The 21,696-nt window shown below is 49.5% G+C and overlaps 1 protein-coding gene across 3 annotated transcripts in view; it reads right to left on the bottom strand.

The window, feature by feature from the left end:
• Positions 1–19,861, bottom strand: part of LZTS1 (leucine zipper tumor suppressor 1) — a 68,368-nt gene extending 48,507 nt beyond the window's left edge. For all 3 annotated transcript variants that reach the window (XM_042243179.1, XM_042243178.1, XM_015093120.3), the window contains exon 1: positions 19,641–19,861. The gene's annotated coding sequence lies outside the window, so the exon portion shown is untranslated. The remainder of the gene's footprint in view (positions 1–19,640) is intronic.
• Positions 19,862–21,696: the final 1,835 nt, after the last annotated feature.

The following is a 21,696-nucleotide window of genomic DNA, read 5'->3' as shown; positions in this document are numbered from 1 at the left end:
AGCCACGACCTATTCTTACAGTAGAATGTTACGGAGCAATGAGAATGATGGAATTACTGCTATCTGGACCTGTCTCTCAGAAATGAATGCATAGGATTTGATTCTATTCATAAGAAGTTTAAAAAGAGGGTACCAATTATGGTGCCATGGTGAGTGACTGGTAGGGGGACCAGAGGAGTTTCTAGAATACTTCTAATGCTCTATCTTTTAACTTGGCTTATATTTGTATGAAGTTTTTGAAGTTCACCTGGTTGTTCATCCATGGTTTGTGTACACTTCTGTATATAAATTATACTTCAATAAAATTTTCACTTAAAATTATTCTCAAAATAACTTCTCCAAGGTGGTTCTTTCTTTCTAACTCACCAATGAGGAAATGTGACTCGGAGAAAACAAAGAACTGGTCCAATGTCACATGGGGATGAGAGGCAGATGAGGATTCACATCCACCCTGTGTGCATCCCTAAACACTGTGTCGTGACTTTACAGGCAGTGCTGTTCTCTCCCAAGTGTTCCTCCCTGGGGCTTTGTGCCCTCAGAGCCAGGAACCCTCATTTCTACTGGTCTTGTGCTCCAAAGGCTGGACACTACAGCCCAATATACGCCCAGTGCTATGGACTGTTCTGTCCCCCAAATTCATGCGTTGAAGCCATAACCTCACATGCAGTGTACTTGGAGGTGGGCCTTTGGAGGTGATCAGATTTAGATGAGCTTGTGATGGTGGGGCCCCCATGATGGGATTAGTGCCCTAATAAAGAATAGAAAGATATTAGAGCTTCTTCTCCCTCTACCACTCGAGGACACAGCAAGAAGGTAACCATCTGCAAACCAGGAAGTGAGCCCTCACCAGACACCAGATCTATAGGCTACTTGATCTTTGACTTCCTGGCCGCCAGAACTATGAGAAATGAAAGTCATTTTTAAAGCCATCTACACTATAGTATTTTGTTATAGCAGCCCCAGCTGACTGAGGCACTCAGTGAGAAAGAGAGGAAGGCCAGAAGCTAAATCTATAAACCTGGACACCTACTCTTTTTCTCTCCCTCCCTTGTACTCTCCTTTCCTTCCTGGTTCCCCAAAGTGCTCCCGAGCCTTGCCTGGTTCTTGACTTGGCCTCCCTACTTGGCAGAGCGATGTCACCTTTAGGACATGGGAGGCAGGGTGACCTCAGCAGAGCTCCAGAGTTGGAGTGGTGGGGGACAAGGGGGAGGAGGAATGCTGTCCTGGCTGCCAGCCTCTCCCTCAGGCCACCTGCACCTGAGCCACCACCAGGCAGGGTAGGGTCTTTTCCACTCAGCTGCTCCTGGTGAGGTCCTCAGGGCGAGGGGAGGGGGCTGGACTGGCCTGCTCAGCTCCCCTCTCTGGGCCTCCAGGGCATGGCTCTGCCCCCTCCACCTCCAAGTCAGCTTTCCTCTTCTGCCCAGAGAGAAGAGGGAGTGAAGCTGCTGTCAGTTATGGCAGATCACCAGAGCAAGGCTTCCTTCCCTCCAGCTCCCTCCCTCCCCTACACAGTTGGGGGATGTTTGAGTCTCTGCCTCGCTGAAGAATCAGGACCTGGATACAGTCAGGAGCCTCCTCTGAACAGGCTGATCACCAGCCTCCCACAGCTTAGGAAGGGGGTCGCTGCCAGGAAAGGCTGGGGGTGGGGGATAGCCGCCTTCGCCTTCCATTTCTTCTGGCCAGAGGAGAACGCTCAGCTGATCTGCAGAGTCTGAGGATGTCAAGCCGCAGGACTGGTTTCCTCTCAAGCTCCCACTGCTGTCTCCTCAGGTCTTGGGCTAAGCACTATACATACAGGACGGGAGGCAAGCTGCACTCCAAGGTGCCCTGAGAGGGGACTATTATTATCCCCATCTGACAGAGGCAGAGAATGAGGCCTTGGGTTTTATGCCTAGCAAGTGGCCATGCCTGACTTTGAACCTGGCCGAGGCCGACAGTGCACTAGCTCTTCATCTCCAATGGCGTCAGGGTCGGGCATGCAGGGCCTGGCTCAGGGCAGACCTCACCGCCAGTCAGGGAAGCCAGCTCCCACCCAGGCCTGCAGGCTCCTCTAGACCTCACCTTGACTATGTTTGCTCTTCCACCAACCCCTGTACCCCAGGTTGGTCTGTAGTCCCCTTTAACCCCTTTCATCCCTAGTCTTGGGACCTAGCTTTAAGCTTCTGTTCCTTGCTTGTAAACTGGGGCTGACCTTAGTACCTACTCCATAAGGTTTCTGTACGTATTGAGTGACTTTTTTTTTTTAAAGATCAAATGAGAGTTTGTTACAATGCAGTTGACAAGAAAATTTAGTTACTTCTGCGTCATACAACATTATAGGATAATAAGAATTACAGTAACATTATACCAGGACATATCATATTTTCTAAAATACTTATATTAATAACATTCACCCACACAATATAACCTAAGACTTTTTCCAGGTAATAAAAAGTACCAGATAAGCCTAATTAATGTAATATGTCTCTTTCTCTCTTTTGTGATGTTTTATTTGCAAATTAGTCAGGATATGATTAAAAGCTTAGTAAATGGCAGCTAGTTTTTGTTTTTGTTTATTCAACATACAAGATTTGGTAAATCAAGATACTATTGGGGTCTAACCCTAGGCTCAAACTCTTAATATGTTTTTCTCCAACTTTCCCTGGGCTCTATTTCTTTTCCTTCATTGTCTAAGGAACTGGGGACACTTCCATTCTGGACCTTTAGAGACTTGTGTGCTGTGTTCAGTTGCGTCTGACTCTTTGCAACCCCATAGACTGTAGCCCACCAGGCTCCTTTGTCCATGGCATTCTTTAGGTAAGAATACTGGAGTGAGTTGCCATTTCCTCCTCCAGGGGATGTTCCTGACCTAGCGATCCAACCCACATATCCTGTGTCTTCTGCATTGCAGGCAGATACTTCACCTCTGAGCCATTAGATTTTTTTTTTTTTTTAAGGTGAGTAATTAGCATCCATTGTTAGTCAATATTGTTCTTAAAGTGCTTAGAAATCACGAATCTGACCAATAGCTAGTAAACTCCCCAAGGACACTGATATCCCTGGGGACTGCCTTAGAGTCTGCCAGGCAGGAAGAACTCAGCATATTCAAGGAGAGGAGGTGAGAGTCAAAACATGGTTCAGTATGTCCAGCTTCTTGTTAGGGTGATACAGAAGGTCAGAGGTTAGGGTGTAGCTGGAGCCACCCCCTTGTGCCCCCTGTAAGCCCCCCAACTCCCAGCCAGCTAACACCTGCTCAGGCCCAGGTATGGATGAGATGAGACTTGTCTGTCTCCCCTGGAGGCATTTCTGTGGGTCTCTGGCGTTAATGTTCCTTTGGGCCACCCCTTATCTTTTGCCTCCATGTTCAGCTCAGGTTGTTTTCATCACGACCTCCTTGTTGCTGTTTAGCACTAAGTTGTGTCTGACTCTTTGTGACCCCATGGACTGCAACACACCAGGCTTCCCTGTCCTTCACCACCTCCTGGAGCGTGCTCAAACTCATGTCCATTGAGTCAGTAATGCCATCCAACTATCTCATCCTCTATCTCCCCTTCCAATTCCAAAGAAAGGCAATGCCAAAGATTGTTCAAACTACCGCACAATTGCACTCATCTCACATGCTAGTAAAGTCATGCTCAAAATTCTCCAAGCCAGGCTTTAGCAATACGTGAACCGTGAACTTTCAGATGTTTAAGCTGGTTTTAGAAAAGGCAGAGGAACCAGAGATCAAATTGCCAACATCCGCTGGATCATGGAAAAGCAAGAGAGTTCCAGAAAAACATCTATTTCTGCTTTATTGACTATGCCAAAGCCTTGGACTGTGTGGATCACAATAAACTGTGGAAAATTCTGAAAGAGATGGGAATACCAGACCACCTGACCTGCCTCTTGAGAAATCTGTATGCAGGCCAGGAAGCAACAGTTAGAACTGGACATGGAACAACAGACTGGTTCCAAATAGGAAAAGGAGTATGTCAAGGCTGTATATTGTCACCCTGCTTATTTAACTTTCATGCAGAGTACATCATGAGAAATGCTGGACTGGAAGAAACACAAGCTGGAATCAAGATTGCTGGGAGAAATATCAATAACCTCAGACATGCAGATGACACCATCTTTATGGCAGAAAGTGAAGAGGAGTTAAAAAGCCTCTTGATGAAAGTGAAAGAGGAGAGTGAAAAAGTTGGCCTAAAGCTCAACATTCAGAAAACGAAGATCATGGCATTCGGTTCTATCACTTCATGGGAAATAGATGGGGAAACAGTGGAAACAGTGTCAGACTTTATTTTTTTGGGCTCCAGAATCACTGCAGATGGTGACTGCAGCCATGAAATTAAAAGATGCTTACTCCTTGGAAGAAAAGTTATGACTAACCTAAATAGCATATTCAAAAGCAGAGACATTACTTTGCTGACTAAGGTCCGTCTAGTCAAGGCTATGGTTTTTCCAGTGGTCATGTATGGATGTGAGAGTTGGACTGTGAAGAAGGCTGAGTGCCAAAGAATTGATGCTTTTGAAGTGTGGTGTTGGAGAAGAGTCTTGAGAGTCCCTTGGACTGCAAGGAGACCCAACCAGTCCATTCTGAAGGAGATCAACCCTGAGATTTCTTTGGAAGGAATGATGCTAAAGCTGAAACTCCAGTACTTTGGCCACTTCATGCGAAGAGTTGACTCATTGGAAAAGACTCTGATGCTGGGAGGGATTGTGGGCAGGAGGAGAAGGGGACGACCGAGGATGAGATGGCTGGATGGCATCACGGACTCGATGGATGTAAGTCTGAGTGAACTCCGGGAGCTGGTGATGGACAGGGAGGCCCGGCGTGCTGCGATTCATGGGGTCGCAAAGAGTCGGACACGACTGAGCGACTGAACTGAATTGAACTGAACTGATCTCCCCTTGTCCTTTTGCCCTCAATCTTTCCCAGCATCAGGGTCTGTTCCAATGAGTCAGTTCTTCCTATCAGGTGGCCAAAGTATTGGAGTTTCAGTTTCAGCATCAGTTCTTCCAATAAATATTCAGGGTTGATTTCCTTTAGGATTGACTGGTTTGATCTCCTTGCTAACAAGAACCCTTATGGGTTTCCTTTTCACCTGAGTCCAGGGAGGGGAGAGAGGACAGAGTTGAGGAATCCAGGGTACCACCTCCATTTAGTGGCTGAGGGCAGGGAGAGTGACATGGAGCAGTGCCAAGGCTGGTATGTACCCAGCAGCAATACTCAGTTTCCCAAGGGATGTGGTACATGCTGAACACTCTGAGATGAGATTTTCTGGCCAAAGAAACCTTTACAGTTACCACTCTTAGAAACCAGACTCTCCCTCATGGTGGCAACACATTTGTCTGCAAAGATTGAGATCCTAAAAGGCCTTTCTGGTCCTCAGAAGCAGCTGATCACCGGGGTCCCTTTGCTCCTGTGGCCTCAAAAACACTGAGCAGCCCAGACAGGCCTGTGCAAGGCAGGGAGATAGTGCTGTTGCTTCCAGAAACCCCCATGGCCTCCTTGTCCCTGTCATTTGGCCTTTCCTGGGCCAGGCAATAGAGCACGGTCCTTGTTGCTGGTGGAAAGGATGGCAGGGAAGGGAGTGAGGGGAGAAGGGTTCTGGGCTAGTGTTGTCATCTCTTCATCTTAACTTCCTGTCTTAGGACACATCTCCTGCGGCCCTGCTGGGTGGAGAATCTTAACATACACCACTATATCCGACTCTTGGCAGACTTCCCTAAAATCACATCATGCCAATGAGACAAGACCTAATTTTGGGTTGCCTCATGTGGCTTTCACAAGCTCTACATCTCAGCTTCTGAATCCAAGAAGCAAGGTCAAGTGGGAGTTTAATAGCTGCCGACCCGGGATGGTGCAGAGGGCAGTCCTTTGAACTGTGTCTCCAAGGTTCAAGGGAGATTCCCACCATCCCTTAATTTAAAGGAGGAGGCAGAGACAGCCTGGAGGCAAGTCCCATGGCTTCCTTTGTTCTGGGAGGCTCACTGAGGTCTCTTCACATTCTCCAAATCTTAGCCCTTGCTGGCCCCTCAGCTGAGTTAGCATCCCCTCTCCCAAAAGTTCCTAAAAGCCAGGTGCTCTGTCCTCAACAGATCCCAACATGCTAGAATGGAGGAATTGCTGGACTCTGAAGAGAAGACCTAATGTCAGATCGGGTAGAGGAAGTTACCTCAATTTTCTGGGTCACGCCATCACCACGGGAAAGTTTTCTTTACTAAACACACACACAGGGACTTTCCTGGTGGTCCAGTGGTTAAGAATCTGCCTTTCAATGCAGGGGACCAGGGTTTGATCCCTGGTCGGGGAACTACGATCCTACAAGCCTCAGAGCAACTAAGCGTGCACCACAACTAGAGAGCCCGGGCACTACAAGGGAAGATCCACAGGACACAGAAAAATCTTCATGACAAAACTAAGACCCAATGCAGCTAAAAAAATGAATATTTACACACAAACACATACACACAACCACAGAGGAGGAGGAGAAAGAAGGCAATATTGAGCTCTCCTGGAAGGAGCATGAAACACCAGTGTGCTTGTTTCCCTAGAGAGGACTCAGGTATGGGATCCTGGAACTGACTCTGTCCCAAAAAGGAGCCGTTTCTCCTGGGTCCCCCCAGGCTGCCTGATCCCATCTTAAGTGCCATTTGCGTGCGTGCATGTTCGGTCACTTCAGTCATGTCGGACTCTGCAACTGCATGGACTGTAGCCCACTAGGCTTCTCTATCCATGAATTCTCCAGGTAAGAATATTGAAGTGGGTCGCCATGCCCTTCTCCAGGGGATCTTCTCGACCCGGGGATTGGAACTGTGTTTCCTGCATTGGCAGGCAGTTTCTTTACCTCTGAGCCACCTGGGAAGCCCTAAGTGCCGCTGAAGGAGAAAAAATATCCCTCAGAAATGGCAACCCATTTAAATATTCTTGCCTGGAGAATCCCAGGGACGGAGGAGCCTGGTGGGGGCTGCTGTCTATGGGGTCGCACAGAGTCGGACACGACTGAAGTGACTTAGCAGCAGCAGCAGCAGATTCTCCAATGTGGAATTCAACCCCCTCAGCCTTTTGCATCCTCTTACGGGAGTCTCTGCCAGACCTGGGCCGTCTTGCAGCTGTGCATCTCCCACAGACAGAGTGCAGAGACAGAGTTTCATTTTATTTGTTTTTCTTTCTTCCCCCTTTCCTAACCATACGTGCTACCTAATCCAGAAAACATCCAGATCGTAAAGACATTGCCTTTGAAGCCAGAGGCAGGAGAAAGAAAGGGATGCAGCCTAAACTGCTTCTCTCCAGCCATTCACCCTGGGGAGAAATCTTCCTCTCCTAAACTCTGCCCCTCACACGTGCACAAGATGGCTTTTTGGGGTCTTCCTGAGACAGGAGAAAACCATAAGGTCTCTGAGTACCCCCCTCTCTGTTCATCCTCCTCTGCACACACATTTGGCACAAGCCAACGTGAGCACCAGGGCTTACCTGATGGCTCACAAGGAAAAGAATCTGCTTGCAATGCAGAAGAACTGGGTTTGATCCCTGGGTGGGGAAGATCCCCTGGAGAAGGGCATGGCAACTCACTCCAGTATTCTTGCCTGGGAAATCTCATGGACAGAGGTGCCTGAGGGCTATAGTCCATGGGGTCTCAAAGAGCCAGATGCTATTAAAGCGATTTAGCACAATGTGAGCAAGAGATTCAGTTTCAGTGCTGAGCCTTGATGTCGGAGCAGTCAAAGATGTCCTGCTCATCTGTTCTACATAATTTTATAAGTCAATTTTAATTTAGTCAATTTGACAACAGCGATGGAGATCCAGAGTGACAGAGGTGGTAGGGATTCCCTCCCATCTGTTTTCAGTTACAATTACCCTCCTTTGCCAGAGTGAGCAGACAAGAGGGAAGCTATCATAGGCATCATTGCCTGACCCCTTGGCTATGTACCTGGACCAAGGGCTCATGACCCTTCTGCATAGACAACTCAGCCTCTTGCTGGGTTTCCTGCCCTTGGAGCTGATGGAAAGGGGATAAGACTGACATAAATTGAGCTGCTACTATGTTTCACATGCTTTGACTTATACTTGCTCTTGCAATTTTCATAAAAATTCTATGTGGGACACAAAACATTTTATAGATGAGACAACTGAGGCTCAGAGAGGCTAAGTGACTTGCCCAATATCACACACAACTCTTATGTAGCAGAGCTGAGATGTGAACACTGGTCTGATTCCCAAAGATACATTCTTTCTGCTGTCCCCTCCCAGACTCATCCATAGTACTGGCAAGCATGAAAAAAATCTATGCTTTACCTCTATTAGGATTTACCTACTCTCTCTACTAGAGCTGAAGGTTGCCATCCAGGTGAGAGAACTGCTCTGGGAGCCTAAGAGCACGTGGCGTGGGCTGGAGTGTATGAGGAGAAAGAATCTGTCTCCAGGTGACAGCTCACTGGAGACTTCACAGGACACTGCCACAGCCTTGCCCCTCCCTAGGCTAGCCAGGTTTTAGCAGGTAAGAGGTAGCTCTTGGGTAGGTATCTTGCTTGAGGAACCTTCCAGAGGAAGATGGGGAATGGTGTTCCAAGAGCTTCAGAAATAAGGGCAGGGGACCCCTGGCATCCTGTCCTTCTGAAACTGAAGGAGGTCCCTGATTGCTGAGACCGGCCTCTCCAGGCCCTGGAATGCACACCTGCCTCCTGTCCAGGAATCTCTCCTGATGTGGCATCAAACATGCTGGGTGGCTACAGTGACTGGTGGCACCTGCAATCTTCCCATTTAAACGTCCCAAGCTGAAACTGAGCTCCAATCCTTTGGACACCTAATTCGAAGAGCTGACTCATTAGAAAAGACCCTGATGCTGGGGAAGACGGAAGGCAAAAGGAGAAGGAGGCAACAGAGAATGAGATGGTTGGATGGCATCACCAACTCAATGCACATGAGTCTGAGGAAACTCTGGAGATAGTAAAGGACATAGGAGCCTGGCGCGCTGCAGTCCATGGGGTTGCAGAGTCAGACACGACTTAGCAACTGAATAGCAACAACAAATCTTCTCATTGAAACTGAGCACATGTGAGACAGGCAGAGACCTCATTTCTCATTTTTGAAAGACGGCAACTGGTAACTATGGCCAACGGCCTCATAAACCTCACTCTCATGTTAGCTAGGAGCCCCTCAGAACTTTTAGGACATAGGAACCATCAGAGAAAGAGAAGGAAATAAAGCATCCGAAGCATTCAGAGAAAAAGACAAGAGAGAAAAATGGAGACTGTGGGTATCAGCTGTCTCTGGCATACAAGGAGAAAGCCTCAAAGGCTGAGAGCATCCCACTACTGACAAGCTCTCAGACGTGCCCTTGGGCAAACCTTCCTGACACCCCAGGTTGGAGGACCTGATGCATCCTACTGGGCCCCAGTCCTTGTCTACAATTAGCAGTGGGTGAATGAAAGGAGTCTGAAGTGGGAGCACCAGTCCTGGTTCTACACAAACTAGCTGTGGGACCCTGACAAAATAAGTCCCTTCTCCTGCCTAAGCCTCTGTCTCCATCCATTAAAAAACAACACAACAAAAAGCCCTGAGCTTCCCTGGTGGTTAAGAATTCATCTTGCAATGCAAGGGACACTGGTTCGATTCCTGGTCTGGGAAGATACCACGTACTGAGGAGCAACCAAGCCTAAGGGTCGCAACTACTGAAGCCTATGCACAGAGCCTGTGCACTGAAAGAGAAGCCACTGAAATGAGAAGTTCGCACACTGCAATGAAGAGCAGTCACTGCTCGTCCAACTAGAGAAAGCCCTCATGTAGCAATGAAGACCCATCACAGCCAAAAAATCCCTCCCCTCCCCCACCCACTCCCTCATCCTCGATTTCTTCCAGGTCCAAAGCTATGAGATGTTCCCTATGTCTTCTGTCATAAATAAGGCCTAGACCCTGCACATGAACCTCTAACCTTTGAGCCTGGACTAGGAACTCCTCTCTCCTTGAAGCCTCAGCCACACTGTTTCCAGACTGTGTGGGATCTCTGGGAACATGTGCCATCAACTGGGACATGAGAGGGGCCTAGAAAGGCATTCTAATAAATAATGTTATTTCTAGAAAGAAGCCGCTCTGCCTCAAATCCATCCTACACTCCGCTGCTAGATGAACTTCTCAAAACCAAGGTCTGTTCAACGCCACTCTTCTCCCTGGGACTTCAGTGGCTCCATGCTACCTGCCAAACTCTGAGCCAGATACACAAGACCATCCTCGATCTAACTCAACTTGCCTTTGTCTCCCTGCCACTTCGGGTCCCTATCTGTGCCACCCACTCCCCCATCTCTTTGAATCACATCCAACCCACAGGGTCCTTCTCAAATCTGTATCTTCCAAGAAGACATTTTTAGACCAGCTGGGCTTTGTACTGTGATTTTGTAAAATGTGTCTGTCTCCTGTCCCAATACAGGATGCTCCAGGAGTCAGCAGAGTATTTGACACAAACCTAGCACTCTGTGACTTTAAAAGAATGAAACTAATAGAGAATGAATTGTGTTTCTGGAGTCTGAAACAGCAGACTCCTGTTCTACTCCTGTAGAAAAACGACTGGAGGAAGGTTTTGATGTGGATAGATTGGGATTTAAGGAGATTCGCTAGTGGTCTATTGGTTAGAACTCTGTGCTTTCACTGCCAAGGGCACAGGTTTGATCCCTGGTCAGGGAACTAAGATCCCTGTAAGCCCTGTGGTGTGGTCAAAAAAAAAAAAAAAATATGTAAGGGTCCTTTCCACCCAGAGACTTTGTGTTTTATGCAAAGTAGGTTGCACTGCTTCAAAGAAGGCTCTCTAGTTTCCTAATAAATCTTGGAACACTGGCCTTGATGGTCCTGTGACAGCTCTAGCATAGAAGTGAGTCTATCATCTAGAGAAGGTTCTAAGTCAGCAGATGGCTGAGGCACTGCTGGGAGGCCTGGGGACACTGACAGCCCTGCACTCCTGGTTATCCTTGTAGATGAGACATTCGCTCGGGAAAAGCCAAGCATCCTCTCCTTGCCTGACCGCAGCCGGCCCGGAGCCTTTGAGCAGGGCAGCTGCAGGCCCTTTGACGGGAGGGGCACCAGCAGCTGGGGTGCCTTCCTGGGTCCCTGGGCTGGGGCCCTCCCTTCTCTGTGCAGGTGGAGGGCTGGGGGCTCTGCCCACTGGTCTTGTTTTCCCCACCTGCCTGCAGTGCGGTTTGCCTGCCGGCGCCAACGAGGCGTAGGGGCTGGGGGAATTTGATCAGCAAGGAGGGGGAGGTTGTCTCCCTGAGATATGAGCACAGTCTAATCCCTCCCTCCCTCCTTCAGGGCAGGCAGGCTTACTGCTGAGATGCTGAGCAGGCGGGGGAGCAGACAAGAGCTGAGGCTGAAGTAGCTGAAGGTTGCCATGGGTCAAGAGGTGCCCTGGGTGCCTAACTGTCCTTCTGAACCTCTGCTGACCTGACCTCTTGACCGCTAAGGTGCTGAGGCAGATGTGGCCCAGGCATCCTCCAGGCGCTGTCTCTGAGCAATTGTTGGAAGGTCAAGGGCAGGTTCAGGGCTCCTTCACCCAGACTTATGTCCTTTGATATTCTCAGCATGGTTCCCTGGTGTCCCTACCTCCCTAGCTGTGCAGAGGCTTCTGTTCACAGGGTTTTCCCATTATCTTCCTTGAGAAAAGGGTGGGAGGGAGAGGAGGCCGGGTCACGGGCCCACCAGGTTTCAAGCCAGCTGGGGTTGGCACTGAGTTCTTCCAACCTCCCCTGAGAGACCAAACAAATGTTATCAGTGACTCAGAGAGCCTCCTGTCAAGGTCACTCTGCTCTGCCTGATGCTGTCTCTGCTGTTTGACATGAGAACTGACTCTGCTGTCCACTGCCCACCAGCTCCAGTGCACTGCCCAGGCACTAGGTGACCTCTCTCCATGACAGTCTTGACCCCTCTCCATGACAGTCTTGACCCCTGGCTGGAGATCACGGGGCCTTCCATGCCAGGATGGAGGGCCTCCAGGTTTCTGCTTCCTTAGCTGATCTGTTCTTTTGTGGTATTAACCCTTTCCCTCCCTGAAGCTTCCTCACCCAGATAGGAGACCAAGCCCTGAAAGCTCCCTTGGGATTCCTCCTCTTCTCGTGTGCCTGGGATCCCAGACGCTATGGTCCTAGGGCAGCAGGTCGGGAAGTGTTAGTCTCTCAGTAGCCCCCCATACTCCTCTGTCCATGGAATTCTTCAGGTAAGAATACTGGAATGGGTAGTCATTCCCTTCTCCAGGGGATCTTCCCCACCCAGGGATCAAATCTGGATCTCCAGAATTGCAGGTGGCTTCTTTACTGTCTGAGCCACCAGGGAGGGAGACATGAAATGGCTGGGTAGGAAGGACCACCGTAGCCCTCACTACCCTCGATCTTGATTGTGTGGGGCTCAGCCCCGTGTGTGTCCAGGGCCTGGTGCTAGGCACAGGGGGCATGACATATTTTCCTTTTCAAGTTTATCACTGAGAATTCCTGGGAAGTTCAGTGGTTAGGACTCTAAGCTCTCACTGCTGAGGGTCTGGATTCAATCCCTGGATGGGAAACTAAGATCCCACCCTTGCGATGTTGCTAAAAATAAAATTTTAAAAGTTTATCAACTAGGCAGGGAGGAAGGATATAAGTTACATTTTAATTCACGGGAACAGATGTTCAAGGGAGAAATAAAGGACCAGACTGGGCAGGGCAGCCCCAGTAGTGAGTGTACTGCTCTCACCCTAGAAGGCCTGGGTCTCCTAATAGTCCAGCACTCACTCACTCACCTATGGCCCATTGCCCCACCACCCAGGGTGGCTGGGGTCACAGGGACAGGTGCCGGCAAGCCTGAGCTTTGTTCTCCTGCCTCCTTTGCTTTCTCTTACCTCCTTCCCTCTCCCCTTTCCTTGCATGCCTATGCTCAAATCTCTCTCTCTTCAGCAGGAATATAATGTTCGGCTGCTTTCCACCCACTCTCTGAATGCTGCCAGCGAATAATGACTAAGGTGGTGGGTGGAAGTACAGCAAGTTGAGACCAATTTAGCAGTCCGGGGTGCCAGGAGGAGGGTGATTTAGCAGCAAATAGCTTTGCAAACAGCAAGGAGAGTGAAGATGCCCCCAAAGCCAACAGACCAGTGAGCCAAGTGCACAGCCCTGCCCAGGTGCCTAGGGCAGGGACTGCCTCAGCTGCCTGGCAGCCTGTGCAGGGAGGTTAGGTCATGTGAGGGGCAGGACTTGTCCTGAAATGCCAACTCATTTTCAGAGTCATGCCTACCCCCGATCTCAGTTCTATTTTGGACATCTTTGAGGGGCCCATGTTCCTGTACATCCCTGGGGCTGGCAATTTCACTAGTTAGGTCCTTCTTCTAATGGATGCTGGGGCCTCAGAGGATCTACAGCCCTGAGGGGCTGATGGGAACTGGACAGACTGCTCTGGGCATGGCAGAAACAGAGGTCCTGTAGTTTTGGGGGAGGGGGCTGCCCCCAGCATGCTGTGGACCAGGCCCCGGAGAGATGCCAACCCAGGTGGATACTGGTGTGGGGCTTGCAGGGTGGGCCAACCAGGAGTCTTGAGGACTGGTATTATGGCACGTGACTGCGAGTGTGGTAGGTATCAGAGGAGAGCTTACCTGAGATGAAGAGATGATGAGAATGCATGGGATGTGTGTGTGCGCGTATGTATGTGTGTGCACATGTCTGCCCACTGTCGTCTTAAAGGCAGTTCTCTTCTTCCACAGTGATTAGCTGACATGGAAGCAAATCTGTGGGTGATCTGGGGAGGGTGGCTCTTTCCTGCCTTTGTTCCAGACGCTGGACGAAACCCACATCACATCTGTTCAGACACCAATTTGGCCTGTCACTTACGAAGAAAAATCACCTCTCTGCTGGACTGATTAGGACAATTAGTTTTGGCTGTTAGGGCACGTATGCACCCACACGTAAACACACACACACTCACTCACTCTCTCCTCTGTCTCTTTCACCCTCTCCCCATTCCACCAACTCCCCTGCCTCCCCTACTTGGAGCCCCACTGCACTGTCTTGCCACCAATCCTCCATCCAGTTCTGTCATCTGGGAGGCAGCCTCCGTATGTGACCACCCCTGAAGTCTGGTTTCCACACGCTGCTCACATTACCAAAGAAGAGACCGCTAATCCCATTTTAGTTTAGGACTTTGTTGCATATGGATAAGGTGGGAACACTGAATTAGATTATAGATGAAAACTTGGTATTCCAATGAAACATCGTTAATTCAGACTCTGTGAAGACAAATTCTGCATAATTTCAACGCAGCATGGACTAAACCTTATGAGTTGACTAGCTATAAAGAGAAAGAACCGACATAAAATACATTTCATTCCTTAAAGTGCATCTCAAGTAGAGATGCCATTATGCCAGATACTTCTTATTTCTTGTTTATTGAGCTTAAGCTATATGCATAACAAGTGCTTGGGGATAAGAAGAGGGTGAACAGAAAAAGGGGAGAAAAGTCTAAGACTTTCATCAAGCTTGAATTATAATAAATATGGAAGTAAACGAGTTCTTATAATTTTAAAAAATCTTTCCTCTTTCTGTATGTTAAACACTTGACACCAATTCACTGAACCTAAATCTCTTTACTTAATTTGGCTGTGTGGTTACTGCTTGGATTGGGAGTCAAGATGGCCCAGTTCAACCCACAGCATTCCACTTAAAGTCTTGGGTAAAACTCCTTTACTTCTCGTTTAATTTTCTCCTCTGTCAAATTGCAGAAGAAATCTCAGAGTTGTAAATAATAATAATAATCCTTTTGAAGTTCAAAAGTGCTATTAAAATCACTACAATAGGAAAGCCAGGGATGGTCAGGCTGTCTGGTGGGAGCCTGTCATCTGACAGGAAGTAAGAAAGAGACGTAGGATAGAGATTGCAGATACAGAGGCAACTATGCAAAACAGCAGCAGCTAGAAGCCCAACTCACCCCACCTGACTCTGGCTGACAGAGTCAGCGGGCCGAATTTTCCAGACCCCTGGAAGAGCCCATCCGTGGCTAAGCTATACACTCGCTCTGCTGGAGGCAGTTGTAAAGAGCAGAGTTACCTCCCACCCGGCATTGCCCAGTTTTGTCTGGTCTGCATGGCTGGTCAAACCAGTTAAAAGGAGGTAACAGGCTCCCTCCAGGGGCTCCCCTTGGAGAGACAGACTCATCTCCTGGACTCTGAACTTGCATCTGGGAGCTATGACCTTGTTGCTGCTATGCTTCCTCTCTATAGGGAAGGTATAAATTCCTTCCTTAGGTTCAACTTCAAAGTCTCATTCAGGGAATTCCCTGGTGGTCCAGTGGCTAAGACTCTCAGCTCCCAGTGCAGGGGGCCCAGGTTCGATCCCTGGTCAGGGAGCTAGATCCCACATGCTACAACTAAGACCCAGAGCAGCCAAATAAATAAATAAAAATTTTAAAAAAATGTTTTTTTTAAAAAAAAAAAACAAAAAAACCAAAGTCTCGTTCACAGCCACCTCCACCCTAGAGTCTTCTAGCTTACCTCCCTCCTGGGGAACAGCTGCCATGTTCAAAGTTGTCCCGATCTAGTTTTCAACGTACTTGTCACTGACTCATGGGGGCTGGCTCCTCTTCAATCCTCATCACAAGTTTTATTTAGCCAGACCATTATTTAGTCATTTTGTTTATCCCCCATCACCCTGGCACCTTGCATGGATAAGACCTTTAATAATGAAGCAACTTAGGATGCATGCACATACATATAAGGTGCCAGGGAGATGAGGGATAAACTGGGCTTCCCTGGTGGCACAGTGGTAAACAATCTGCCTGGTAACACAGGAGATGCGAGTTTGATCCCTGAGTTGGGAAGATTCTCTGGAAAAGAAAATGGCAACCCATTACAGTATTCTTGCCTGGAAAATTCCATGGACAGAGGAGCCTGGTGGGTTACAATCCATGGGGTCACAAAACAGGCAGACACGACTGAGCACATGCATGAAAGAACGCAGCACATGAGATTTTCAAACTTGGGTGATGATCTTTGAAAGGAAAATGAAAATCACTGAGGACCCCTGAGAGAGCATGTGAAATCCTGACACGAGGAATAACGGGGTGGTACAAAGGGCATGGGAAAGGAGTCACCAGACTCTGAACCATGTGACCTTGGGCAAATCACAGCCTGATGACCTCTCCAAACATGGGAGCAACTCACACTCCCAGCAGAACCGTGAGAGTGTCCACTCCAGAACAGTGTTTTTTAAACTGCAGCAGCACAAAAATCTATTCAAAAGCCAGCTCAGTGACCCACCATGTAAATCGTCTAAAGATTTCCCAGGCAGTTGGAAAGATTTCCCAGGTTTGTTGGCCAGACCCCAGAAACACCTCATCACTACCCTGGAACCACTGCCCCCTGGGGGTTCCAACTGTAGGATTTTGAAACCTCAAATCTAGATCACACCTATCACCTCCTACTTGTATAATTATACTTCTCGGTTGAAGGACCTGGAGATATAGTGCGTAGGCTGGCAGGGTGGGTGGAGGCTGGGTTTTCTTTAGGATCCCAAACTACTGGAGGCAGGAATCAGGATATAGGAGCCCCAGTTAGGCAGAAGCCCTGAAACAGCTGGCCCAATAATACAGACAGGAAAATCAGAGGTCATGCCAGTCAAGCGTCCTTCAGCAGAAATCTGCTGCTGGGAAAAGTGCTCCCACCAAGTCTCTGATACCTCTTTTCTGTCCAGTTATTTTATTAAACACGCATTTCCTAAGGACTTCCCCCTAAAAGCCAACTACTACTCTGACCTGGGAATTGATGACACAATCTCTGCCTCTAGGAACTTTGGAGGCTCTTCAGGAGCCTGTGGGTAAATGCCAGGAGAGCAAGGAATGACGGGAAGGCAGGTGACCCAGACTTAAAGAGAGAAGGGACAAGTTGTTGGAGGAGTTGATCCTGTATGGTTAAAACCTGAAGTGTAAATGGGGGCTAGTTGGGTGGAGGTAGAGGAAGAGGGCAAGAATCTTTTGCACAGAAGAAACATGTTCAAAAGTAGCAGAAGAATGTGCAAAGAGCCAGGCTCAGCACTAAGCTGAGCTGAGACCCTTGCTCCTCCACTTCCTATCCTGGCAATGGGATTGAAGTCTCCTCCTCTAATAATCATACATACCCTGTGGGGCTGTGCTGAGAATTAAAGGAGATAATGAGCCAAAAGTACTGGGCACACAGGGTACTTAGTGAAGGGTATTAAATGTTGCTAAATATTTCCCACTACACTAGCCTGTAAGCTGCATAACCACTGGCTTGCCATCATCGGTTTATTCATCCTTGTAGACTCACTTTCAGGCCCAGAGCCTTGCCTTTTGTAGGCACCGAATGAATATTTTTAAAATGAATGTTGAAAAAGTGCAAAGGCGTATACCTATGTTTTCGGGATCAGAAAGCCATTTTTCCATAGCTAGAGCCCATGTATCTCTGTGGCCATATAGGCAGATGCATGGTTTCTCAAAATAGCTCAGCAAATTTTTCCCTCTCATGGTCCCAATGCACTGGCTCTCCCCAAGCCATACTACCCCAGCCGTACCCCTTCAATGGCAACTATCCTGACACATATCCACCGGGACACACGGGCAGACAAGGGGCTCTTCCTATAGACAGACAGGAGCAGAAGCTGAAGTATTAAAACAGGTTCTACCTTGTGAAGCACAGAGGCTGCCATCAACATTCAAAAACCCCACCATCTCAAATGTCCCATCCTCCCTCTTGCTCACATGCTGGAACCTTCAAAGAGACACCCTTCTTTTCCAACCTGAGTTTCTTCTCATCACCAACAGATGAGTGTCCCTGGCTCACATCCACCCAGCCCTGATCCCTTCTGCGTGGACTCCCACTCGTTATGCCTGACTTTGCTCCCATGAACTGTGGACCTCAGTTAAGTCCTGCCGCTCTGTGGCCTCACTTTTTTCACTGTCAGAACACAGAGAGTCAGCGATGCTCCATGCTCACCTGGTAGTTATGTCTCAAGGGTAAAGGAGATAACAAATGAGATAACGTCTATGATGCACAGAAAACACCTCAAGAAGAAAGGCTCTGGATAAACACAAGGTGTTAAAACCACACCTGATTAGCATGTATGTCTCTGTCCACAGACTTCAACCATAGATTCCACTTTCCTCCACCCCTGAACATAAACACCCTTCCTGCCTGTAATCATTGTCTCTGCTACACATCTTCACGTGCGTACATATACCCACAGACTTTCAGCACCTGTATTTCCCCCAACATGCCCAGGGAAAATTGTTTTTCAACTCAGAGGAAGCTCAGGTTACAAATGCTCCCTTGCCCCTACACAGAGGCTCTTTTTCAGGACGCAGGAACAAGAGCCAAGCAGCCAATCTCTCAAGCAGGGCATTTCAGCTCCCACCATGAGGCTGCAGGAGATCCTTACCTGCCACAGCTCCTGCAAGGGCTTTCCAGGATGAGGTGACTCCTTGCTAGTTTGCCAGCACCCAAGACCAGAACAGAGGGGCCGATGGCAGCAAGAGGATGTGGCTGGAAGGCCAGAGCAAGGACCCAGACACTTCAGATGCTCAGCGCCCTAAGTACTCCTCATTCCTGGGAAGTTAGGGCCCCGAAGTCAACGAATCAGGAGCACTTTCCTAGGCATGACACAATCGTGGGCAAGCAGACCGCTCAGGTCCTCCCCAGTTTAGTCCTTTCCACTTGGAGCAGCAACCAGAAAGCCTGTAGTGGTTGGTGCCTGTTGCTGCTGAGCTCTATGCTCTAAAGGCTGGAGTTAAGCATGTGGAAGGGTGTTTGTGTGTGTGTGTGTGTGTGTGTGTGTGTAGGGGAGTGGGGAGAGAGTGAGGGGCTGGCTGCCTGTGGTGGGTGAGAGAAAGAAATGAATGTGATATGTGTGTAGGTGTGAGACTGTGTGTGTGTGTTGCTTTGGCTGAATGAGTACAGGCAGTGCTAATTTGCTTCACTCCTGTCCAACTCTGTGAGACCCCATGGACAGCCCTCCAGGCTCCTCTATCCATAGGATTCTCCAGGCAAGGACACTCGAGTGGGTTGCCATGCCCTCCTCCAGGGGATCTTCCTAAACCAAGGATCGAACCAGTGTCTCTTACCTCTAACCTGCATTGGCAGGCAGGTTCTTTACCACCAGCGCCACCTGGGAATCCCCCAGCAGGCAGGGGGCCACCTAAATACCCAGGCTCATCACCCACCTTCTCTATCGATCTCAGCCCCTGTGGCCTATCCCTTCGGTGGAACAATCTATACCTCCAACTGCACCCGTGTCCCCGCCACCAGTGCGGACACACACAGCCCATCTCCAAAGTTCCAGACAGCAAAGTTCAGTGGCCCGGCCGCGGCTGTCAGACCCTGCCTGTACATCTCCCGCTTCCTCATTTCTGGACTTCGGTGTCACCCAACACCTCTGCCCCCGCAGATCAGACTCGGGACGGGGAGTAGATAAACCCGGTCTGTAGGAGACAAAGCCGGAAGGACGGGCGCACCCTCCTTTCTTCCAGGCGGGGACCAGACTCGCCGCACGCGCCCAGGCAGAGGGGAGACCCTGACAGTTACATGCGGAGACAAAGACACCTGGACAGACGCCGGCACAGACAGACAAAGACCGACTGACGCGCAGGCACGCCGCGGGGAGCCCAGTTTCCCGGGAGCCCGGCTCCCTCCTTGCGGACGGAGCGAGACCCCTGTCCACCTCACCTTATCTGTCCCTGCGCCTGGGGCTGACTTCAGGGTTTTTTTCTTTTCTTTTCCAGTGTGTTTGGCGATGTGCTCCCGTCTCTCCTCTCGCGCTGGCCGGGCGGGTCCCGAGATTGCTCTCAGCTCTGGCTTGCTAGATGAGGCGAGCAGAGAAACTTTCTATCTCGCCTCCCGCCCGGCGCCGCCCGGCCGCCCGCCCGCTCGGTGGCTCCCTGAGCGCCGGCCCCAGCGCGGGTCCGGGAGCCTCGGGCGGGCGGGAGGGCAGGGCGGGGCGGGCGGACCGGGGCGGGGTTGGCGCCGCTCATTGGCCAGGGCGGGGCGGGGCGGGGCGGGGCGGGGCCGGCGCCGACGCCGCTCGTTGGTTAGGGCTGCCGGCGGCTCTTCCCAGCCGCTCGGCGGCCTTTGTTCCCAGCTGACAGCTGGGTTTGCCCTCGACCTCCCGCTCGCCTGCATCCGCCTCCCGCGCGGGGTCCCGACTCCCCCAACTCTCCGATCTCACTTTCAGCAGATCCCTCCGGGTTGCCCCGTCTGCTCGATCTTTTTCTCCCCCCTCCTTCTCTTCCCCCATTCCTTCTTTTTTGTCTTTTTCTTCTTTCCCCTTCTTTTCACCCCCTTCTTCTTACATGCTCCATTTTCCCCAGCACCATCTCCCCACTTCAGTCCCCTGGATTTCTAGGTTCAAAAAAGGCACCAGCAGTCTGGTAAGAGGCATTGGCTCGCCAGGATTGCAGGTTGGAGCCTAGACCACTGGCACTCCCACTCCGAAAAGTTTCAGGTGAAAGCTGAAGACTGTTTATAGCTAGTAATCTTACCCAGTACCTTTCTAACACTATCATTTTCTCTACCACCCACTTTCAACTTCTAGCATCTGAGGTAGGAGAGGACCCAAGTTTACAAGATTTGGTTGGACAAGGGCCAGTTTATTGGGTTTCCAGGGGTTGCATGAGGCTGGGGTCCTGAGGATGCATGCCCAGGTAGTATTGAGGTGGGGTGTGGGGAGATTGAAGTGCCTGGCTTCTGATTATAAGTAGAATGATGAAAGAAGATGGCCTGAAAGGAACCACACCATATTGTTTCTGCTGTTTCTCCACTTGAAATCCTGTAGAGGATCCTCACTATCCCCAGTTCTTGACCCTAAAGACTCCATCTTTCAATTCTTGGCTTCATGGGGTTTAAGGGGTCAGTCAGACAAGCTCTGCTACTTATCAACTCTATGACCCTGAGTCACTGCTTTAAATTCTTTATATCCTAGTTCCTTCCTTTATAAAATTGGGATAGCAATTCCCAGAATGTAAACTCCCTGAGAGCGGGGACTTTCTTTTTTTATTCATGATTGAACAACTTGATTCCTTTTGTTCACATATAACCCCAACACTCAGAACTTGATACATAGTAGGCACTCAATAAATAATTGTTGAATGAATGAATTTCTTATTTATGGATTTGTTGTGAGGATTAAATAAGAATCCCAGTATATGGTCAGCATGGGCTTCCCAGGTGGTACTAGTGGTAAAGAACACACCTGCCAATGCAGGAGACATAAAGAGACGGGGGTTTGATCCCTGGGTTGGGAAGATCCCCTCGAGGAGGAAATGGCAACCCACCCCAGCATTCTTCTCATACTGTTCATGAGGTTCTCAAGGCAAGAATACTGAAGTGGTTTGCCATTGCCTTCTCCAGTGGACCACGTTTTGTCAGAACTCTCCATTATGACCCATCCGTCTTGGATGGCCCTACATGGCATGGCTCATAGTTTCACTGGGTTAGACAAGGCTGTGGTCCATGTGCTCAGTTTGATTAGTTTTCTGTGATTGTGGTTTTCATTCTGTCTGGCAATAGCGACCCACTTCAGTACTCTTGCCTGGAAAATGCCATGGGCAGAGGAGCCTGGTAGGCTGCAGTCCATGGAGTCACTAAGAGTCAGACACGACTGAGCGACTCACTTTCACTCTTCACTTTCATGCATTGGAGAAGGAAATGGCAACCCACTCCAGTGTTCTTGCCTGGAGAATCCCAGGGACGGAGGAGCCTGGTGGGCTGCCATCTATGGGGTCGC

The sequence above is a fragment of the Ovis aries genome, chromosome 2 (genome assembly GCF_016772045.2).
Source record: "Ovis aries strain OAR_USU_Benz2616 breed Rambouillet chromosome 2, ARS-UI_Ramb_v3.0, whole genome shotgun sequence".
NCBI classification, from domain to species: Eukaryota; Metazoa; Chordata; class Mammalia; order Artiodactyla; family Bovidae; genus Ovis; species Ovis aries.
This window is presented reverse-complemented; position numbering and strand designations above follow the sequence as displayed.